The following is a 21,499-nucleotide window of genomic DNA, read 5'->3' as shown; positions in this document are numbered from 1 at the left end:
AGAACCTTTTCCATTTGTACGCGTATGAGGCGTTTGTGGAAGGTGCTCTTGCCGCTTGCAGGATACGTCGACAGTCCTCCGGAATCGTTAGCCGACCAAATTCGGCGAAGTCAGGAGCCAGGCCGTCAACTTGAGGCTGTCCGGGTCGTGATGCCAAACGACACCCTCCTGTCGAGACAGAAGGTCGGGGGTCTTCTGGAATCTCATCGGTTCCGCCGCCGCTAAGTGTAGTAGGTCTGAAAACCACACTTGTCTGGCCCAGTATGGGGCCACCAGAATTACCCGACATGGGTACCTGAGGATCCATTGCAACGTCCTCCTGACAAGGGGAAAAGGAGGAAATGCGTACAGGAATTTGTTCGTCCATGGGAATGAGAACGCATCCCCCAGTGAGCCCTGCTGAGGCCATCTGCTTGCGTACTGATGGCATTTCTTGTTGTTCTTCGTTGCAAACAGGTCTATGGAAGGGTGTCCCCATTCCTTGAATACTTGTTGAAGTTGTTGGTCGTTCAGCACCCATTCGTGAACTTCGTTCATTTCTCTGCTGAGGGCATCGGCTTCCACGTTTTTCACTCCTGGTAGGTGAAATGCTAAGATTTGTATGTTGTGTTGAAGGGCCCAATGCCAGATTTTCTGTGCCTCTGTCGATAGGGACCTGGAACGTGTCCCTCCTTGTTTCCTCAAGTAGAACATCGTAGTGGTGTTGTCCGTCATGACACGCACCACCGAGTCCCTCAGTTGCGGAAGAAAAGACTTCAGAGCCCATCGCACTGCTCTCAGTTCTAGCAGGTTGATATGCAGGGAGGACTCCTGCAAAGACCACTGGCCTTGTACCTGTAACATATCCAGATGAGCTCCCCATCCGCTCAGCGATGCATCCGTCACCACCGTCTTTTGGAACTCTGGTTCCAGTAGAGGCATCCCTCTCGTTAGGTGAGTAGACACTTTCCACCAGCCGAGTGCTTGAACTAGTTGTTCGTCGACGACCAGTCTGTCGGACCAGCGACCTCTGCTCTGTGCCCAACGGTCCGCTAGAAATTCCTGGCAAGGCCTCATAAACAGACGGCAGTTGTTTATTAACGGAATGCAGGACGACATGGTCCCTAGCAGGGACATGTACTTGCGCACAGAGACTCTGGTACCGCCGCTCCATTCCGACGCCTTGTTTTGAAGTTTCTGAATTCTTTCGCTGGATGGTTTCACCAGGCTTGTGTGCGTATGAAACTCCGCTCCTAGAAAGACCAAGGTCCTCGAAGGCTCTACTGAGGACTTGTTGAAGTTTATTGCGAAGCCCAGTTCCTGTAAGATGGACATTGTGGCTCGTAGACTGTCTCGTGTTTGTTCCTTGGATGACCCTCTGATTAGCCAGTCGTCTAGATATGGATAGACATGATGACCATCCTTCCTTAAATGGGCCGCTATAGGGGCCAAGCACTTGGTGAACGTCCTGGGGGAGGACTTGAGCCCGAACGGGAGGACCTTGAACTGAAAATGCTTTCTCCCGACGACGAATCTTAAATATCTCTTGTGTCGTGGGCGTATTGGGATGTGAAAATAAGCATCCTGAAGGTCTAGTGAAGAGAGATAGTCCATGGGTTGCACCGATCTGATAACCTCTTGGAGTTTTAGCATTTTGAATTTTTGGCTCTTTAGCCACTTGTTGAGTACCCTCAGGTCGAGAATGGGCCTCCATTTGCCGTTTGGCTTTTTGACAACAAAGAACCTGGAATAAACTCCTTGGCCTTCCTGTGCCACAGGAACTCTCTCTACCGCCCCTTTTCGCAACATAAGCTCCGCCTCTTGTCGTAGGATTTGGAGGTGGGGCTGTGTCGAGAATAAAGGAGGAAGACGCGGAGGCTTGTCTTTGAATTGCAGCGCATGACCCATGCGAATCGTGTCTAGGACCCATCGATCTTTGGTGATGCATTTCCATCGGTCGAAGTGATGAGAGACTCGACCCCCCAGGACGTTCCGAAGGCCGTCATTGGTTGCTGGTTTGCTTGTTCTTCGTTGACGACGGACCTGAGCCTCGCCGCCTGGAGGCTTGATAGTCCCTGCTTCCACGTGCCGACTGGGACGCTCGTCTGAACCCTTGTGAAGAGTACGAGGGCCTGTTAAATCCACGGTCCCTCGAGGCTCCAAAGCGGGAGTTTCCAGAAGCACCTCTGAAAGGGCGAAAAGAGCGAAAATTTCTACCCGTTTGAAGGGCGCCGAGGGACCTAGCAGTATCCGTGTCTTCTTTCATCCCTTTCAGCGCTTCATCAACCTTTTCGCCAAACAGGTGCTCCCCTTCGCATGGCATGTCCAGGACTTTGTACTGTACTTCAGGACGGAAAGTAGTACATTTGAGCCACGCTTGTCGACGAAGCACTACTCCATGGTTGATTTGTTTGAAACCAGACTCTGCTAGGTCCACTGCGATATTAATAGCGTGGTTCGAGGCCTCCTCGCCGTCCCGCACCAGTAACATAGCTGCTTTTCGGTGTTCGTCTGGCAGGTGTTCTAGGATAGGGGCTAATTTGTGCCACATTTCCCTATCATATCGTGACACGATCGCTAAGGAATTGGCTGCTCTTACTGTCGTCGCTCCGACCGAGAGCACCTTCTTTCCAAATGCGTCCTGCCTCCTAGCCTCGCTTTCCGGTGGCGTTGAACATTTTTGCTGGACCCTGGCCTTCCTAGCTGCTGCCGCCGACACCACCGAGTCAGACAAAGGCTGTGATGTTAGACATTTTGGAGTGGACTCCGGAGCTTTAAACTTTTTCTCGATCCGTCCCTTTATGGCTGGTTCCGAGAACGGATGGCGCATCGTTTTGAGACCTTCTTGCCACACGTGGTCAAGGATTGGGATGGCAAATACCGATTTTCTCCTTTGACCCATATGGTCAAAAAGGAAACAGTCTTTCCTCTGCTCCTCAGGAATCAAGCCGAATTCGGAACACGCTTTCCCCATCATTGCATGGAAGGCTCCCACATCATCAGGGGGAGATGGCTGTGTCTGGCTCCTCGTAGACTCCAATTCTACATCCGAATTCCATGTCGGGTCCCTCGACGGTGACAGGGAGATGTCTGACCCAGAGTCATCATGTATAGAGTCGGACTCCGACAACTCACCCTCCTCCTGAGCTCGAGGACGATCTTTTACCGCCTGGGGAGCCGATGGGTGATTCGTCGACGAGCGAGCCGTACAAGTTTGCTCGTCGACGGAAGGTACAGACAGAAGTGACGATGACGTCCCAGGTTGAGGGAACTGGGTATCCAGCCGCTGTAGTAGCTTCTGAAGAGTATTAAGCACATCCAGAGACAAAACTGTCTGGGGGTTCAGCAACGTGGATGATATAGGTACCATACCCCCGCTCGCACTCGTCGCCGTCGTCGTCGACGTGGAAGGCCGTAAGCCTAAATCCAATGGCTGCAGAACCATGTCACCTTCCCCTTCCGCCGAGCAGGCCGTGTCTGGCTGCAGTAAGACCTCAGGGGGGATCGGGTCATAGACCTCAGGCAGCCAAGCCATAGACTGAGTTTCCGTCGACGAAGGAATCCCAACCGCTGCTGCTTGAACGGTAATAGGCATCGTCAATGACACCGAGGTCGACGAGGAAGTCGTCGTCGTCGAGCCTTTAGACTTCGTTGTCGATTTTGATGCCGACTTCCCGGCTGAAGCTTCTCGACTCACGGAAGACCTGGGACGGTCCCCTGAGGAGGATTTAGACAGCGCCAGCCTCTCCGTCTTAGATGATGAGGAGGAGGAGGGCTTTTTATGAGATGAGGAGGATCCAGCATGTTTCCCCTTATGCTTGTCCTCAGGGCGAATTTCTGCTGGCCGCACCTTCTTCGATGGAGGCTCCGACTTGCTCCTGGAGGCCGTGGAGCCAACTTCCGAAGCCGGGTAGGCACCCGCTCCGTCATTAAGCCAGTCGACCAGCCTTCTTTTACGGTCCTTAAGGGTTTTTTGGGAGAAACCCTGGCATATCTCACATGTATCCGCCGTGTGGTGCGGGTGGAGACAGTAGATACAGTCCATGTGGCCGTCTCCTTCATAAACCTTTTTGAGGCCACAGGTTGCACATGGGCGAAATAACGCCTTTCCAGACATAATTCTCCAGATTTGAACTTCGCTTACGCGAAACAGACAAAAAAACAATCTAGTTATCACTAGTAGTAACACGAAGATCCCACTGCTTTGAAAGACGGTTGAAATCCGAGGGAGCGCGGGGGCGGGGCCTGTATTTATATCATGACGTCCTGACGGCACGGGCACGCATGATACAAAACGAGGTGGATAGGACGCATAAGCGTCGAAAAAGTTTTCCTACGGGAAAGGGTCTATATAATGTACCGGGGATTCCCAGCCTGACGACGGGGAATATTCAAAGCATGTGAATCCATGAAAGATCCAATGCTGGAGAAGAGGCGTTTGTGGAAGGTGCTCTTGCCGCTTGCAGGATACGCCGACAGTCCTCCGGAATCGTTAGCCGACCAAATTCGGCGAAGTCAGGAGCCAGGCCGTCAACTTGAGGCTGTCCGGGTCGTGATGCCAAACGACACCCTCCTGTCGAGACAGAAGGTCGGGGGTCTTCTGGAATCTCATCGGTTCCGCCACCGCTAAGTGTAGCAGGTCTGAAAACCACACCTGTCTGGCCCAGTACGGGGCCACCAGAATTACCCGACATGGGTACCTGAGGATCCATTGCAACGTCCTCCAGACAAGGGAAAATGGAGGGAATGCGTACAGGAATTTGTTCGTCCATGGGAACGAGAACGCATCCCCCAGTGAGCCCTGCTGAGGCCATCTGCTTGCGTACTGATGGCATTTCCTGTTGTTCTTCGTCGCAAACAAGTCTATGGAAGGGTGTCCCCATTTCTTGAATACTTGTTGTAGTTGTTGGTCGTTCAGCACCCATTCGTGAACTTCGTTCATTTCTCTGCTGAGGGCATCGGCTTCCACGTTTCTCATGCCTGGTAGGTGGAACGCTAAGATTTTCATGTTGTGTTGCAGGGCCCAATGCCAGATTTTCTGTGCCTCCGTCGATAGGGACCTGGAACGTGTCCCTCCTTGTTTCCTCAAGTAGAACATCGTAGTGGTGTTGTCCGTCATGACACGCACCACCGAGTCCCTCAGTTGAGGAAGAAAAGATTTCAGAGCCCATCGCACTGCTCTCAGTTCTAGCAGGTTGATATGCAGGGAGGACTCCTGCAACGACCACTGGCCTTGTACCTGTAACGTATCCAGATGAGCTCCCCATCCGCTCAGCGATGCATCCGTCACCACCGTCTTTTGGAACTCTGGTTCCAGTAGAGGCATTCCTTTCGTTAGATGAGTAGACACTCTCCACCAGCAGAGTGCTTGAACTAGTTGTTCGTCGACGACCAGTCTGTCGGACCAGCGACCTCGGCTCTGCGCCCAACGGTCCGCTAGAAATTCCTGGCAAGGTCTCATAAACAGACGGCAGTTGTTTATCAACGGAATGCAGGACGACATGGTCCCTAGCAGGGACATGTACTTGCGCACTGAAACCTTGGTACCGCCTCTCCATTCCGACGCCTTGCTTTGAAGTTTCTGAATTCTTTCACTGGATGGTCTCACCAGGCTTGTGTGTGTATGAAACTCCGCTCCTAGAAAGACCAAGGTCCTCGAAGGCTCTACGGAGGACTTGTTGAAGTTTATTGCGAAGCCCAGTTCCTGTAAGAGGGACATTGTGGCCCTTAGACTGTCTCGTGTTTGTTCCTTGGACGAACCTCTGACCAGCCAGTCGTCTAGATATGGATAGACATGGTGACCATCCTTCCTTAAATGGGCCGCTATAGGGGCCAAGCACTTGGTGAACGTCCTGGGGGAGGACTTGAGCCCGAACGGGAGGACCTTGAACTGAAAATGCTTTCTCCCGACGACGAACCTTAAATATCTCCTGTGTCGTGGGCGTATTGGGATGTGAAAATAAGCATCTTGAAGGTCTAGTGACGATAGATAATCCATGGGTTGCACCGACCTGATAACCTCTTGGAGCTTTAGCATTTTGAATTTTAGGCTCTTTAGCCACTTGTTGAGTACCCTCAGGTCGAGAATGGGCCTCCATTTGCCGTTTGGCTTCTTGACAACAAAGAACCGGGAATAAACTCCTTGTCCTTCCTGTGCCACAGGAACTCTCACTACCGCCCCTTTTCGCAACATAAGCGCCGCCTCTTGTCGTAGGATTCGGAGGTGGGGCTGTGTCGAGAATACAGGCGGAAGACGCGGAGGCTTGTCTTTGAATTGTAGCGCATGACCCATGCGAATCGTGTCTAGAACCCATCGATCTGTGGTGATGCATTTCCATTGGTCGAAGTGATGAGAGACTCGACCCCCCAGGACGTTCCGAAGGCCGTCATTGGTTGCTGGTTTGCTTGTTCTTCGTCGACGACGGACCCGAGCCTCGCCGCCTGGAGGCTTGATAGTCCCTGCTTCTACGTGCCGACTGGGACGCTCGTCTGAACCCTTGTGAAGAGTACGAGGGCCTGTTAAATCCATGGTCCCTCGAGGCTCCAAAGCGGGAGTTTCCAGAAGCACCCCTAAAGGGGCGAAAAGAGCGAAAGTTTCTACCCGTTTGAAGGGCGCCGAGGGACCTAGCAGTATCCGTGTCTTCTTTCATCCCCTTCAACGCTTCATCAACCTTTTCGCCAAACAGGTGTTCCCCTTCACATGGCATGTCAAGGACTTTGTACTGGACTTCAGGACGGAAAGTAGTACATTTGAGCCACGCTTGTCGACGAAGCACTACTCCATGGTTGATTTGTTTGAAGCCAGACTCTGCTAGGTCAACTGCGATATTAATTGCGTGGTTCGAGGCCTCTTCGCCATCCCGCACCAGTAACATTGCTGCTTTCCGGTGTTCGTCTGGCAGGTGTTCTAGGATAGGGGCTAGTTTGTGCCACATTTCTCTATCATATCGTGACACGATCGCTAAGGAATTGGCTGCTCTTACTGTCGTCGCTCCGACCGAGAGCACCTTTTTTCCAAAGGCGTCCTGCCTCCTAGCCTCGCTTTCCGGTGGCGTTGAACATTTTTGCTGTACCCTGGCCTTCCTAGCCGCTGCCGCCGACACCACCGAGTCAGACAGAGGCTGTGATGTTAGACATTTTGGAGTGGACTCCGGAGCTTTAAACTTTTTCTCGATCGGTCCCTTTATAGCTGGCTCCGAGAACGGATGGCGCATCGTCTTGGGACCTTCTTGCCACACGTGGTCCAGAATTGGGATGGCAAATACCGATTTTCTCCTTTGAACCATATGGTCAAAAAGGAAACAGTCTTTCTTCTGCTCCTCAGGAATCAAGCCGAACTCGGAACAAGCTTTTCCCATCATTGCATGGAAGGCTCCCACATCATCCGGGGGAGATGGCTGTGTCTGGCTCCTCGTAGACTCTACCTCTACATCCGAACTCCATGTTGGGTCCCTCGACGGTGACAGGGAGATGTCTGACCCCGAGTCACCCAGTACAGAGTCGGACTCCGACAACTCACCCTCCTCCTGAGCTCGAGGACGATCTTTTACCGCCTGGGGAGCCGATGGGTGTTTAGTCGTCGAGCGAGCCGTACAAGTTTGCTCGTCGACGGAAGGTACAGAAAAAAGTGACGATGACGTTCCAGGTTGAGGGAACTGCGTATCCAGCCGCTGCAGGAGCTTCTGAAGAGTATTAAGCACATCCAGAGACAAAACCGTCTGGGGGGTCAGTAACATGGATGATATAGGTACCATACCCCCACTCGCACTCGTCGTCGTCGTCGCCGACGTGGAAGGCCGTAAGCCTAAATCCGATGGCTGCAGAACCGTGTCCCCTTCTCCTTCCGCCGAGCAGGCCGTGTCTGGCTGCAGTAAGACCTCAGGGGGGATCGGGTCATTGACCTCTGGCAGCCAAGCCATAGACTGAGTCTCCGTCGACGAAGGAATCCCAACCGCTGCTGCCTGAGCGGTAATAGGCATCGTCAATGACACCGAGGTCGACGAGCAAGTCGTCGTCGAGCCCTTAGACTTCGTCGTCGATTTCGATGCCGACTTCCCGGCTGAAGCATCTCGACTCATGGAAGACCTGGGACGGTCCCCTGAGGAGGATTTTGACAGCGCTAGCCTCTCCGTCTTAGATGATGAGGAGGAGGAGGGCTTTTTATGTGATGAGGAAGATCCAGCATGCTTCCCCTTATGCTTGTCCTCAGTGCGAATTTCCGCTGGCCGTACCTTTTTCGATGGAGGCTCCGACTTGCTCCTGGAGGCCGTGGAGCCAACTTCCGAAGCGGGTAGGCACCCGCTACGTCATTAAGCCAGTCGACCAGCCTTCTTTTACGGTCCTTAAGGGTTTTTTGGGAGAAACCCTGGCATATCTCACATGTATCCGCCGTGTGGTGCGGGTGGAAACAGTAGATACAGTCCATGTGGCCATCTCCTTCATAAACTTTTTTGAGGCCACATGTTGCACAAGGGCGAAATAACGCTTTTCCAGACATAATTCTCCAGAATTTGAACGTCGCCGAAGCGAAACAGAAAAAACAACCTAGTTTCCACTAGTAGTAAACACGAGGATCCCACTACTTTGAAAGACGGTTGAAATCTGAGGGAGCGCGGGGGCGGGGCCTGTATTTATATCATGATGTCCTGACGGTACGGGCACGCATGATACAAAACGAGGTGGATAGGACGCATAAGCGTCGAAAAGGTTTTCCTACGGGAAAGGGTCTATATAATGTACCGGGGATTCCCAGCCTGACGACGGGGAATATTCTAAGCATGTGAATCCATGAAAGATCCAATGCTGGAGAAGTCTGATACCTGTACTAGTTTCAGGCCGAATGTTAGTTCAAACCCTCATACAGAATGGCCTAAGAGGGTGAAAGTAAAAGGAATACCTCAATATGATGAAGCACCTTGCCTGACTCTTACGGTGAAGGGTGGCCTTGACATGGGGGCTGATGATGTCGCCTTTGCAGCAATGCTGAGCCTTGGGGCGGTTCGGGAGGATCTCGTGGCTCATCCACTACACCCACATGGCGGGGGCTTTCACAAGAGAAAATGTGTCACTTTGTCCCTTTTTCTTTTGAAAGGCCTTATTGCTTTATTTATCAGTGTTCCAAATAAACCAAACGAAAGCAAATAAACAAACAGAGCATTACAAACCATCAGAGCAACCAAGGATAAACAAGTGACAAAATATGCAAGGCATAGCCGAATGAACAGGGAAATTGAAGAAATGGTGAGTGACCAATCATTAGTGTCCATCCATACCATCGACAAGAATTTTGAAAAGAGTGTCTAAATCAGGGAGAAGTGATGTAACATTTCCAGCTTCACTGATCGCGCAGAGTATTGTTTGCAGAATTTGGATAAAGGGCGGCCGGGGGAGAAGTACTTTTGTATCTTGAAGCAGGGCCCACACCTTTTCAGCTGCAGCAACCTTCCAGATTTTAAACCACCACACGTCACCTGAGTACCTTCCCTGCATTTTCTGGACTTTGCTGGAGCTAAGCGAGCCGCTAGAAGCAGATGAGAGTCTAAGGACGCTCTATGGCCACTTATTGGGTAAATCGACTCCGGAAAAAATGTTATGCTGACATGTGTGGTTATAGACTTTCTTGATAAAGTAATGGCAAGAACGGAAATAGTGGACAGATAGTCCAGTGATAATTGATGGAAGGACACTTGAATAAGCTACACTGGTCTTTTAGGACGCATGCCACTTGGTTACATCTAATGAGAAAGTTAGAATGTGTAGTGAGATGTTAATAGTCCAATGTTTTTGTTAAAAGTTTTTTGTGAAACTAAATACAATAAAAAAATAAATCGACTCCACTGAGTCCCCCAAAAAGTCCCCAAAAGTATTGTCGCTGGTTCCACTGGAAGGGCCGCCCTGTAATCTCCATTATAAGGGTTACTACCTCCCACCAGAAGACTTGAGCTAAAGCGCAGCCCCACCATATATGAAAGAATTACCCCACGTGGCCACACCCTCACCAGCAAAGAGGAGAGATAGCAGTGCTGAACTTGTGTAGGTGGGTAGGGTATGAGTACCATCTTTACAGCACTTTGTAAGAATTATCTTTGTTGCTAACACATTGAGATGAGGATGCTGCCCTCTGCAATATTCGCATACAGCTTTCTTCAGTTATGGGACGAACTAGATCTTGCTCCCAATGGACCATGTACGCAAACCGGGTTGAAGGGTCAGATGTATCCAGCAGTCTGTAGATCTTAGTAATTCTCCTAGTCATATCACCCTCTGGAAGCGTAAGTTCCAGAGCCAGAGGGGATTTTGTGCCCACTGCTCGGGTCGTGGGGTTGGTAATCCGGTAGTGGAGCTGACAATACCTAAAGCGCTCTGCCTCTGTGAGGTTGAATTTAGTCTTGCTGTCTGCAAAGGTCAATGGAGATCTGTTCTGGTATTGCTGAGCCAACCTCCCCAGCATTAAGGAGATATAGGATTCACCCATTGTTTGAGTCATCACCTTTGAAGTCAAAAACGAAGAAAGTAAACAAATACTTTATAGAAGGCAGGAAAGAAACCGTCTGGGCCAGGAGCCTTGCGGGTGCGTAGAGGGCTTATGGCCCTTCCCACTTCCTCTTGCAAGATCAGCGACTCCAAAAACGCCCTCTGATTTTCCGCAGGGCCAGGAAATACAGACCCAGCCAGGAACATGGTCTGGCTATTCCCTTCTAACGTTTCTGCTCAGAGCATTGACTCATAATAATCGGCAAAGGTTTCTTCCCCTCAGCGAATTGTGTACCCTGCCTGTCTCTGATTGCCTGGATACTTTTCCTGGATTTCTGTACCTATATGCCAGAAGTCTATTTGCTTTATTGGAGGGGGAGTAATAGGATTGTCAATTGAGAGCAACGAGTCAGCAGTATCGAGGCCATAAGGGATTCCAGGCTGGATCAAGCCAATCTCACATCCCACAGGGATTTCCCTGACTTGACCCAAGGGTGAGTGATCTCACAGTTTCTTATTTGCAACTCCCTAATACGTTTCCTTGCAGCGAAATGCGCTGCTGAATGACTGATTAACTCCCCAATGACTACGTCCTTCATGGTGCCTCAAACCACCTCTGGTCTCGTGTCCCCCTTCTCATTCTCCTTAAAATAATTGGCAATGACTTCCGCTAGCTCTGCGCGTATTGGGCCATCGAGAAGTAGTGGGTCATACATGCGCCATTCACTCCTGATCAGATCTTGGACCCCTGGGAGATACAGGTCTAGATCACAACTTGGGACCGATGGCAGTGTCAGATGTATACTGAACCTGTGAGGAGGAAACCAGCTGTAGATTAATGCGCAAGAACTCTTTATTCACATTAGAATAAAAGGTGAAATCTCACTTTGTCCCTTTAAGAAAACAACGTCTTTAGAGGTCCTGAGGATGTGCCACCCTTAACTTTGCCAGCATTCCCCAAATCACGTCGAGCGAAGCAGTATCAGAATCATGGGGCAGAAATGAGTAGCCTGGTCCTGTACAAATCAGAGATTGTTTTGGTGGGTACCGTGCATGGAGAAGCACCAAAACAGTGTAAAAGAGAGTGGGTTACCACTCTCAAATGTTCCCCAATTTACCAGATTGAACCCATGGTTGGCCGATGCCAGGACGACCCGCTGTAGCAGTCTCTTCTAGAGCATCACTGATCTGAAAAACCAAGATGGCACCTAGGAGAGGGGCAGGGCAGCTTAAGTGGAGGAAGAGCTGTGAAGAGTAACCAATCACGGATTACAAGGTGAAGAGGCATACAAGTAGTTGTACCGGAGCAGTTAGTGGCCATTACGCTCTATAAGATCCAAGTCCTGTCAGGAGAGTGTGGGCATTTGGAGAGAGCAACAGTACAGTGCAGCAGCATGTTGTAGGGAGAGGGAAGTTAGAAACGAGTAGGAGATGGAGAAGGGAATATGAAGCTGGGGAAAGGAGGCTGAAGAAAAAGAGGAGGAAAGCAAAAAGAAGATGATGGTACAGAGAGAGGTGACAATAAGGAGGTGGAGACAACTAGGAGAGTGCAGGGGGAGCCTAAGGGTTTATTAGAAAGATCAGATTGTGAATGGAGAAAAAAACGTGGACAAAGAGCAAAGCGAAATAAAAGCACAAGGGAGGGAAGAAGATGTCAGGAGGGGGAGAGTGAAGGAACCTACAAAAGTGGGTGAAGTAAAAGCAACGGGAAAACCTGACAGGATAATCAAAAGAGGGGTTGGGAGAGAAGCTAGAGAAGCGACCCGGCGTGAAGTGGACAGAGAAGACCAGGGCCAGAAGTATGAGATGGGCCAGAAACCGAGAAAGAAGTGCAGGGACACTTAAAGCCACAGACTGGGATTAACTGTGGAACTAACACTTCCCTCTGGTAGGGAACCAGGATTGGGAGACTTATATTTCTTTTTTTACCTCAGAATGCTTTATAAAACCCAGGGACTTTGTTTCATTGGAGCTCACAGAGAATCCATCCTGCTGTTTTTGTAACCGTTTTCTTTAACTGACTGAAGTGTGTGGTCATGTCCAATGAAACTATTTGTTTGAACCCCAGATTATGGTGTGCACCTCTCCCTAATTCCCACTCGACTTGTTAACATCAACTAAATCTGATGGGATGCATGTGTGATGAATCTGGTGATGTCATCACTCCTTTCCTGAAGGTAGCCTCTCCTCATGTGGCCAGGGGACGGCAGCGCTACCTGACCCTGGGGGTGAATATGCGAAAGAGGATCACATGAGGGGAGGTGACCCTCAGGAGGAGAGCGAGGCATAATCAGATGAGACATGATGGCATATTGTGATAATCACTTCAACAACCCGCAAAGCCTGCTCACAGTATCCTTGAATATAAACCCGTGAGAGAGAGTGACCGACAAGTGAACTATCAAGTGAATGCCACATTGAATATACATTTCTCGCTATCAGACCAGTGAAAAACAAAAATGTGATGTTTTTTGCCTTACCTCTGTTGCTCTGCACATAGATGTTAAAAAAAACAAGGGAAAATCTGTCAGTAGTACTGTTGGGTAACTATCGTACACGTGGTCAAAAGGTTGAGCCATGTCCTATGTTTTTCTTGTCCTTTTCTGACTAACCCAAGAGAATATGTTTGAATTCATATATAGATATGGAATGTATAAAACAACAAACGTTTCTTTTAACATGATCACATTCTCCAAAGGTAGGATAAAGGCGTAAATTGTAACAAAAATGTATGCAGGGACTCTGTGTGGTATGTTGTTTGGGGGTCGACGTTTTTTTGTGGTGCGAGAGCATTAGAAATACAGGAGAAAGAGGAGGTTTGTGACTTTTGTTGCTTCACTCTATATGGTTGGGACAGAAGCACAGAGCACCCCAGCTTAGGTACTCTTTATGGTAGCTTGGATGAACAACCAAGGCTTAAGCACCCAGGAGGTGATGCAGGCTGGTTCTTAAGCACAGGGAGTCCCCAAGCCCCCACAAAGGAATGTCCACACACTATGTTAGGTGATAACACAGCTTCTTTATATAAAATAAGGTTGAGTAAAATATATACATATAAATAAGAACACTTTTTATTCAGGCAGTTCTATTCAAAGGATGCCAATTATATAAACTCTACCACACTAGACTTACATTTAGTATAAGATGCATCAACTGCTGCCAGTTTGAAATAGGCATGTGAATTATTCTTAAGTAAGGTCTACTTTCATAGATCCCGGAAGATAGGCAGGTAAGCTTCAGAACATAGGCAGCATACTTTCATGAGACTCAAATAGCAATACTGTGTGAGGATCCCCCCATCTGGGCAACCTGTAATGGAAAAGTTAGGCAGTATCTTATCTTGTCTTTTACAGTCCAGTCCATAAATGTTCAATAATCCTCTACTTTCTTTTTACAGGTTCTACCACCCCAGTGTACCTGGGATGCCACAGGAGAACAGTATCCAAGATGACTCTGGTACCCCTGGTCGACTCCTGAGGCTGGAAGATGCTCTTCCTCGTCACAGTACCTTTGGTGCCCTGGCAGGAGAAGTGGCAGAATTTCTTGGCTTCACTCGATGGGACCCCTGAAGGATGGACCCCCTTTGCAAGAAGGAGTTGCTGGGATGATGAGGCCAAGAGAAATAGAGGAACCAGGTGCTTTCGCAAGTTTCAGTCTTCACAGTGGGCTCCTTTGGACAGGTGTTACTCTGGCTGTGGCAGTCCTATCAAAGTGAAACTTGCTGTGGACTCTGAAAAGACCTGGCTGAAGAAGATAATACCCCTGAGGACCTTGCATGCCTCTCGGTGGCGACGGATGCAGTGGCAGAAGTAGGTCTCGGGTTTCTGGATTCAGCAGTTTACCGTGTTTTGGATCTTTGGTGCTGCAGCCGCAGCACAGACCTCTGGATGGCTTCTGGCGACCTGAACTCGACCACTGGACAGGACTACAACCCTCACCAAGGCTGGACCCTCGGGATATCTTTGGATTTTGATGACAGGAAACCCACCGGCGGACCTTTTACTGCATACAGCGGACTGGAATCTTCTTCGGTGTGAAAAAGTGGTCGGATGTCGTGTCAGGGATGTCCCTTACAGAATTCTTTCATCAAGTGGAACTTTCGCAGCTCTGGGTGTCAAGCAGAACTATGCCACGGTACCCCCTCTTCTGTGTGGTAAACAGCAATCTGGCTTCCAGCGGTCAAAAGCACTCTTCCGGACCCTGGGTGACACAACTGGACTTCTTCGACTCAAGACGCCCAAGCACTTCTCTTCTGGACTCATGAAGATCCCTTCTCCGGGTGGCAGGCACACAGGACTGGCTTCCAGGGTACTTGGATCAGCCCTTGGAAGAACACAGCAGCTTTCGGATTACGTGAAGAAAATGCAGCAGTAGACTTCTTCCTCCAGCTGAGCTTCCAGGGAACATCTACTTCTTGCTTCGACTACAGCTACTGAACAAATTGGTGAGTGAGAGGTCCCCTGGTATACACATTTGGTGCACATTCACTCAGGCTGAACCAGGCTCAGCAGCCAATCATTCGCTAATGCATTCATGTAGGCAGGCAGCCAATCAGACTCACAGGCATTCGGCCATTCACTCCACTCAGATACCACTAACACAAAACATGGATTGTAGTAAGCACCCAGCCTTTCAGCACACTACACTGCATTCACTCCAGTTTTAATCAGGGCTCTCTCAGGCCTTGTCTCACAACCACACCCAGACACCCACAAGACAGAATGTGAGATCACTTCAGTCTCCATTCATACAGGCCCCACCACAAAGGTGTACCCACAACACAGCCCCTGGGAAGGCTCCAGTCAGCCTGACAGAAGGCAGTCCCGGATCCATATATGGTATTTCCACTCAACAGCCAGTCAGGGGGAAGGGACAGTGTCAGGGCTTCTCAAGACTTTGGAAAACAAGGGGAAAGGCAATAGAAACTAAGAGGATACATTGGCCATCTTGCCTTTCTTCAGGAATAAATTGATTCCTATGGCATGGCCTGGGTGTACCTCCCAAAAATGGAGGACACTCAGAGCCACTGCCAGGACAGCATGTAGCTGCCACCAGCTAATACACTGTTCTGTGGGCAACACACAGGTGCCCTAAACATAAACATAAGGGATACAAGGGTTCCATAAGGGTATCCCATGGGTGCTGTTCACCAAAAGGAAAACATGAAGAGCTGCAATGTCAGAGGTCCAGGCATTTCCAGCATCACATTAATGGTTCATCTTTAAATGACTCTAAGGGAAATAGATCTACAATTAAAACCCAGAAGCTATTGAAAGAAACTAACTTTTTTGTTGGGGGCTACAAGTCCCATACTCTCATAAGAACTGGGACAAGGGAGAGGGCTGAAGAGTCGTGCTGCAGTAGTAGTCAAGTCTAATAGCCCACACCTGAAGGAACCTGATAGGCTTAAAAGGTCCCCTCAGGTGCAGGCAATTAGAAGGATCTAGAACTGTGGCTGGAGTTTGTGTGGTAGCAGAGGCAGAAGGAAGAAGGCACAGTGTTGACAATCCAGGCAGAAGTGGGACAACTAAAGGGATGACGGAACTCTGATGCAGCAGATTTCACCTGCTTGTTCTGGAAAGGTCCTGTTCCTGAAAACTCTGAGGTACAGAGGTTGTGCAGCGGAAGGCGTGCAGGAAGGCTGCCTTTCCCCATATGTGTCATGGCCACGAGCCCCAGAATACAAAAACCACACCATCTAGTGATGGGGCAATGGGTCACTTGACTCACTTATATCCCTTTGGGACTCATAAACACCAGGGCCCTGGCTGGACTCAGTCGTGGCGCCTTCGGCGCCAGGCTCATATAGAAGTGTGAACAGGAACACTTTATTTCGGTACATGAGTACTTTTATTTTACTTCATTGCACACTTTATTTCAGTGCAGGAGTGCTTTCATTTGACTTCAGTGCTGGAGTGCTTTTATTTTACAAGAACTTTCCAGGTGCTGAAAGCCTTTATTCCAGAGAACATCCCCATGTGCTGACTCATCGGGCGTGGCTCCATAGGCCTGATCTTTAGGTGCTGACTCATCGGGTGTGGCAGCATGCAGGCCAGAGCTACTGTGCGTGGACGGGAACAAGACTATATAAACCCACCGATCCCTCAAGCAAATGCTTCGCGTTACTTTACGCCTCCATGCAATGTGATGCTCACCGCCGCCTGGACCAGATACTTACCTCGTGATCCTGCAACAACAGCATCCTTACCTGGACCCTGGCTCGCATCTCACGGCAACGCTCCATCTTCTTGGCAGATCCTGAAATGTCGCTGCATCACCTGCGCTATCTGTCCCACGAAGCTGAAGTCCTGAAACGAGAAAAGAAGACAAGACAAGGTTAGAACTCCCGAAAACACCCAACCCAGGGTTGCGCCGCATTTAAAACCCAACGCGAACCCTAAGGTATCATTAAAGGCTACTTGCTACTTACCAGCTGTCGGACCATCTCAGCCCCGCTCCTCCATACCACCGGCTCTGCTTCTTCTACCCCAGCTACCGCCCGCACTGCTACACCGCCTGCAAGGGGAGAGAGCAGAGAAAAGAAACATTACATACAAAGGACAGAGAACGAACTTTACAAATACAATTACAACAATCAGAAGCGAGCGGGCAAGTGGAAACAAGGGAAACACTTACCTACAAGAGAAGTGGACTAGTCACAGCTGGTCTGGACTTCCACAACAAGGGACCAGTGAAGGAACTCAGTTCCCTTCAACAAGCGCCCCTGCCAGAAGCAGCAGGACGGAGAGTTCATCATCATCATTCAGCAGGTGAGCCTCAAGAGTAGTGCAACCCCCGGCAAGCCACATCCAGGGAGAACAGGTCTGGAGAAGGGGTCAGGGGCCACAGGCTGCATACTCATACGACCCCCCCTTATATTCACGCAGGAACCGCACTGCTCATCACTGCAGTTCCCCACTCAGACGCAGAGGGAGGAACAGACAAGAGGAGTTTCATCCCTGGGAGGGCTACGACGGTGCCCCAATGCCTCCACAGAGACCAGGTGAGCTTAACAATATGAGCCTAATTGCAGAGATTGCTGTGTAAGAAGCATATAGGTGACTGAGGCGAGGAGCTGCTGTAAAGCTTTGTGTCTATGGAGCAGAGTGGCTCCTTGATTGTGTGGCTGGACCGGAGACACCTTCAGCGAGGAAGGGTGTGGGTCCTCCCAAATGAAGCCAGAAGTTGTGCAACACGTGGAGTCAAACCTGGCATTCTGATTTTGTGCGTGAGCGCTACTGGCAACAAAGCAGAAGTGAGCTGTAGTTGTTAGTTGAGTTCTTAACAATTGGACATTTGAAATGTAGCACTTGCGTGTGATTGAGTATTTTCTCTTTCACTCGCATGAACAGCAAACACTACGGAAAGCCATTCTTAAACCTTTAAACCTTGTAAAACCTATGAAGAAGTGGTTGCATGTACCTACTTACACAGAATAAACGTTATGAAAAGCAATTGTTAAATCTTTAAACCGTGTGCCTAATTTTGCTTTTCAATTGGAGAGTGAACTTTGAATCCTTATTCACGCGAACAATTGCTCATGAAGAGAAGTAAAGTGTTTAAACATTATACATGGAAGTTGAAAAGAGCAAGCATTGCCCAAGCCAAGAGTATTCCCCAATTAAGACTGAAATCAGCCTTTCCCAAAGCCAGAGGACCATTTAAACCATACAGTGAGCCCAATAGTGTACAAGCATTACCTGAAGCCAAGAGAGTGGCACCAAAGTTTCTGGGCAATTATTCTGGTTAACAATTGGCAAAGGGATGAAAGCAAGGTTAGGGAAGGGAAACTTGCGATTTATAAATATTCTTTAAAGTTATTACAATCTACATTGCCAAAGACTGTAGAAGGAAGAGGGGAGAGGGACCTTAAGTAAATTAGAGGTTGTTGGTTGCTGATATGCAAGAGGGGCAAAGAGACTCCCCCTTTGGAAAAGGCATATTCAGAGGAACAGTGCCTTGCCTATTTGAAGGTGTTGAAACTAAATCTTGTCATAACCTGTTTAAAGTCACAGCGTACTGAAGCTATTTATTTTTAGATGTTTTTATTGGCATTTATATTGGCATAGAACGGTTAGACATGGATGCATAACAACATCCAGTTTGTCACGGTGAGTTGCCCGGTGAACATGCAAAACAATAACAGAAAGAAAACGATAAACAAACAGTAACTTGACCGTCCCGCCTCCCACCACTGCATGGGTACCTGCCGGCCCCTCTTCGGGCCCCGCTCCAGGCACCATCCGGTTGTCTCTTAAAGTCACAGAGTCAGAGTTGTTGTGGGTGTAGCTATTGGTTCTGCTTCGGGTCTGCAGTTCGTGGCCGGGGATGCACTCAAGGTGGCTTAAAGTCCGTCAGAAAGATCATGTCTCTCAGGAGAGCCTTCCAGGACTCCAGTGTTGCATTTGTGTCCTCTCCTCCCCGGTTGCTCCCTTCCTCCCAGGCTTTGGTTTCAGCTCTGGTCCATCGCTCCATTTCCCTGATCCACGGTTCATATCTGGGGCCACCTGGGGATTTCCAGGCCATTGCTATCGTTCTCTTTGTTAGGATGCACGCCATGTCCATTAGTTTCACTATGTGCTTGATTTTACTCAATCTGGGGTATGTGCCCAGGAGGCACTCCTTAGGCGTCCACTCGTACCTTTCCAGCCCAGCTCCCCTGCAAGTCCTTTCAACAGCGGACCAGAGTTTCTTGGTTTTGGGGCAGTTCCAGAACATGTGGATTAGGTCTGCGTGCTCGCTGGTGCACCATGGACACGTTGGTGGGGTTTTTCTGCTGAATGTGGATACCCTTAGTGGGGTCATGTAGGTCCTATATAGGACGTTCAGCTGGATGAGCCTGAACCTGGCATTGCGGGACACTTCCTTCGGGTACATCAGGGCCCTGCCCCACTCGCTCTCCGTGATGTCAGTCTCCAGGTCCGCCTCCCACCTCTCCTTCAGGGGTGCGCTCCTCGGGTTGCGCCCGTCGTTCAGTTGGGCATACAGTCGCGACGTGGGCTTCCAGCCGTCGCTTAGATTATGCATCTCTTGCACAAGGGGGTGGGTTTCCGATTCCTCTGGCCATGTGATCCATGTCTTCTTAGCAACCTGTTTCACCCTCTGGTACCATAAGAATTGTCCAGCAGCCAGCCCTTCTTTCATCTGTAGTGAGTCGAATTCTCTGAAGCTTCCGTCCTCGTACATGTCCCCCCAGGTGTATAGGCCAAAATTCTCCCATTTCCTCATTGCTGGCAGATTGGTGGGTGTCTTACAGACATCAGCAAGCATGGGGATTTCATGCATGTATGGTTGGGCCAGGCCGAGCGATGTGCGTGCCTTATTCCAGACTCGTCTCCCCAGCTTCACCAACATGGGTGGGTAAGGGGGCCCAACCTGTGAGTTCCATACTACTTCTTTAGGGTGCATTGGGGCTACCAATGGGCGGATAAGGCCTGTCTCAGCTGTTGGTTCGTCGGATAACCACTTGACAACATGTGTCAGTTGCGCTGCGAGATAGTATTTTTGGAAGTCAGGCAGCTGGATTCCACCCTCTTTATACGGGAGAGTGAGGGTGTGCAGCGAAAGCCTATGTCTGGCCGGGCCCCACAGGAAGTCTCTGAGGAGAGATTCCAATTTTCTGAAGAATGGGGGGGGTATATAGTGCGTTATGTTGGTGAAGTAGTACAGGAACCTTGGTAGTATTATCATCTTAGTGATGGCCGCTCTGCCCATCACAGAGAGTGGGAGTCGGGACCAAAATTTGGTGGATTTGCGTACCCCTCGCATTGCTGATTCCGTATTGCTTTCGTGTGTGGAGGCGGGCGTGTGCGTGATGGAGAGCCCAAGATAGCGGAACGCTACCGTCTGCCACTGAATCCCGATGTCTGGTAACTCTTCTGTTTCCTTCCCTTGAAGCCCGGCCAGGGGGAAGGAGCATGATTTCTGCTGGCTAAACTTGATCCCGGAGTAGTACTGAAGCTATGGTGGTGTATTTGGTAGTCAGTAGATGCTAGACTTCAGTAGCACACATTAAGTGGAATGCTATGAGGCAAAGGAATGTGCTCTCATTGTAAACTATTGTAGAAGTTGAAGTTGTTGAAGTGGAAGCAGAAATGCTGTGAAGTCATCCTGACTGAGATTCCTAATCTTATCAAGAGAGACATACTAAGTTTACAGACCAAGAACTGTGTTTCACTAACGTTTACAGAAGTTGTATTTCTTTTGAACTATGGCAAGTCTTCTTGGATAATTGGAAGTGGCAACAAAACACGGTGCCTGGGAATAACATTGATGCTATTTTGAGGAAGTGGAAAATCCTTATTTCCCCAAGAAGAAAAGCTTTGTTAATGTTGGAACTTTGGTTAACAAATCTTTACCTTGACATTGACATTGACATATCAAGGACTGATTTGAGACTGTACTACCTACATGGATTTCCTTCTTCCTTTTTGGTCAACATTGGAGCTGAATTTACCTTGAATCCTGGGGAAGGGAGTTCACCCAGGTTACTAAAGGTTATCAAGAAACTGTGAATATAATTGTTGATGTTTTTTGAATTGCCATATATGTTCTTTGTGTACTTGATGTTTAAGCGGGGGGGCCAGACATCCTGGGTTAGAGTGTTTCCATTCAGTTTTGTTAGGCAGGGAAATCCTCGTCAGAGTAGGGATAGTGAGGCATTTAATAACAATTATGATTGAATAAAATGGCCCATTTTGAACAATAAACTAAAAGTTGTCTGCCTCGCATTGCTGACCCCTCACAGTCCCCCCAAATATTCTACCCCACATTTTGTACTCTGTCCCCCAATAATGTCCCACTGCTAGACAGACGACACCACATAACCAAGACAAAACAGTGTCCAAAAGAGTATATATGTCCCAAGGTTTACAGACATTTTATTGTAATGGTAAGTGTTGTGATAAATGAAACTTGAAACAAACCCAGGGTACATGCTCAACAGGATTTCATCTTAAATCAACATCAAAGACATGTTGGCCAAACATAAAAACCGGCGGTGACCCAATGTTCCCACAATGCTCTTAGATTATATGCAAAGCAATAA

At 49.2% G+C, this 21,499-nt stretch overlaps 1 long non-coding RNA gene across 2 annotated transcripts in view; it reads left to right on the top strand.

Moving 5' to 3' along the window:
- The window catches only part of LOC138529231 (uncharacterized), a 587,797-nt gene that overhangs the window by 469,575 nt on the left and 96,723 nt on the right, over positions 1 to 21,499 (top strand). For both annotated transcript variants that reach the window (XR_011284573.1, XR_011284579.1), the window contains exon 2: positions 13,850 to 14,896. This is a non-coding gene — a long non-coding RNA (uncharacterized lncRNA). The remainder of the gene's footprint in view (positions 1 to 13,849; positions 14,897 to 21,499) is intronic.

This window comes from Ambystoma mexicanum, chromosome 1q (assembly GCF_040938575.1).
Source record: "Ambystoma mexicanum isolate Mex_15411 chromosome 1q, UKY_AmexF1_1, whole genome shotgun sequence".
Taxonomy (NCBI): domain Eukaryota; kingdom Metazoa; phylum Chordata; class Amphibia; order Caudata; family Ambystomatidae; genus Ambystoma; species Ambystoma mexicanum.
Note: the sequence above shows the minus strand (reverse complement) of the source record. Positions and strands in the feature narration are given on the sequence as shown.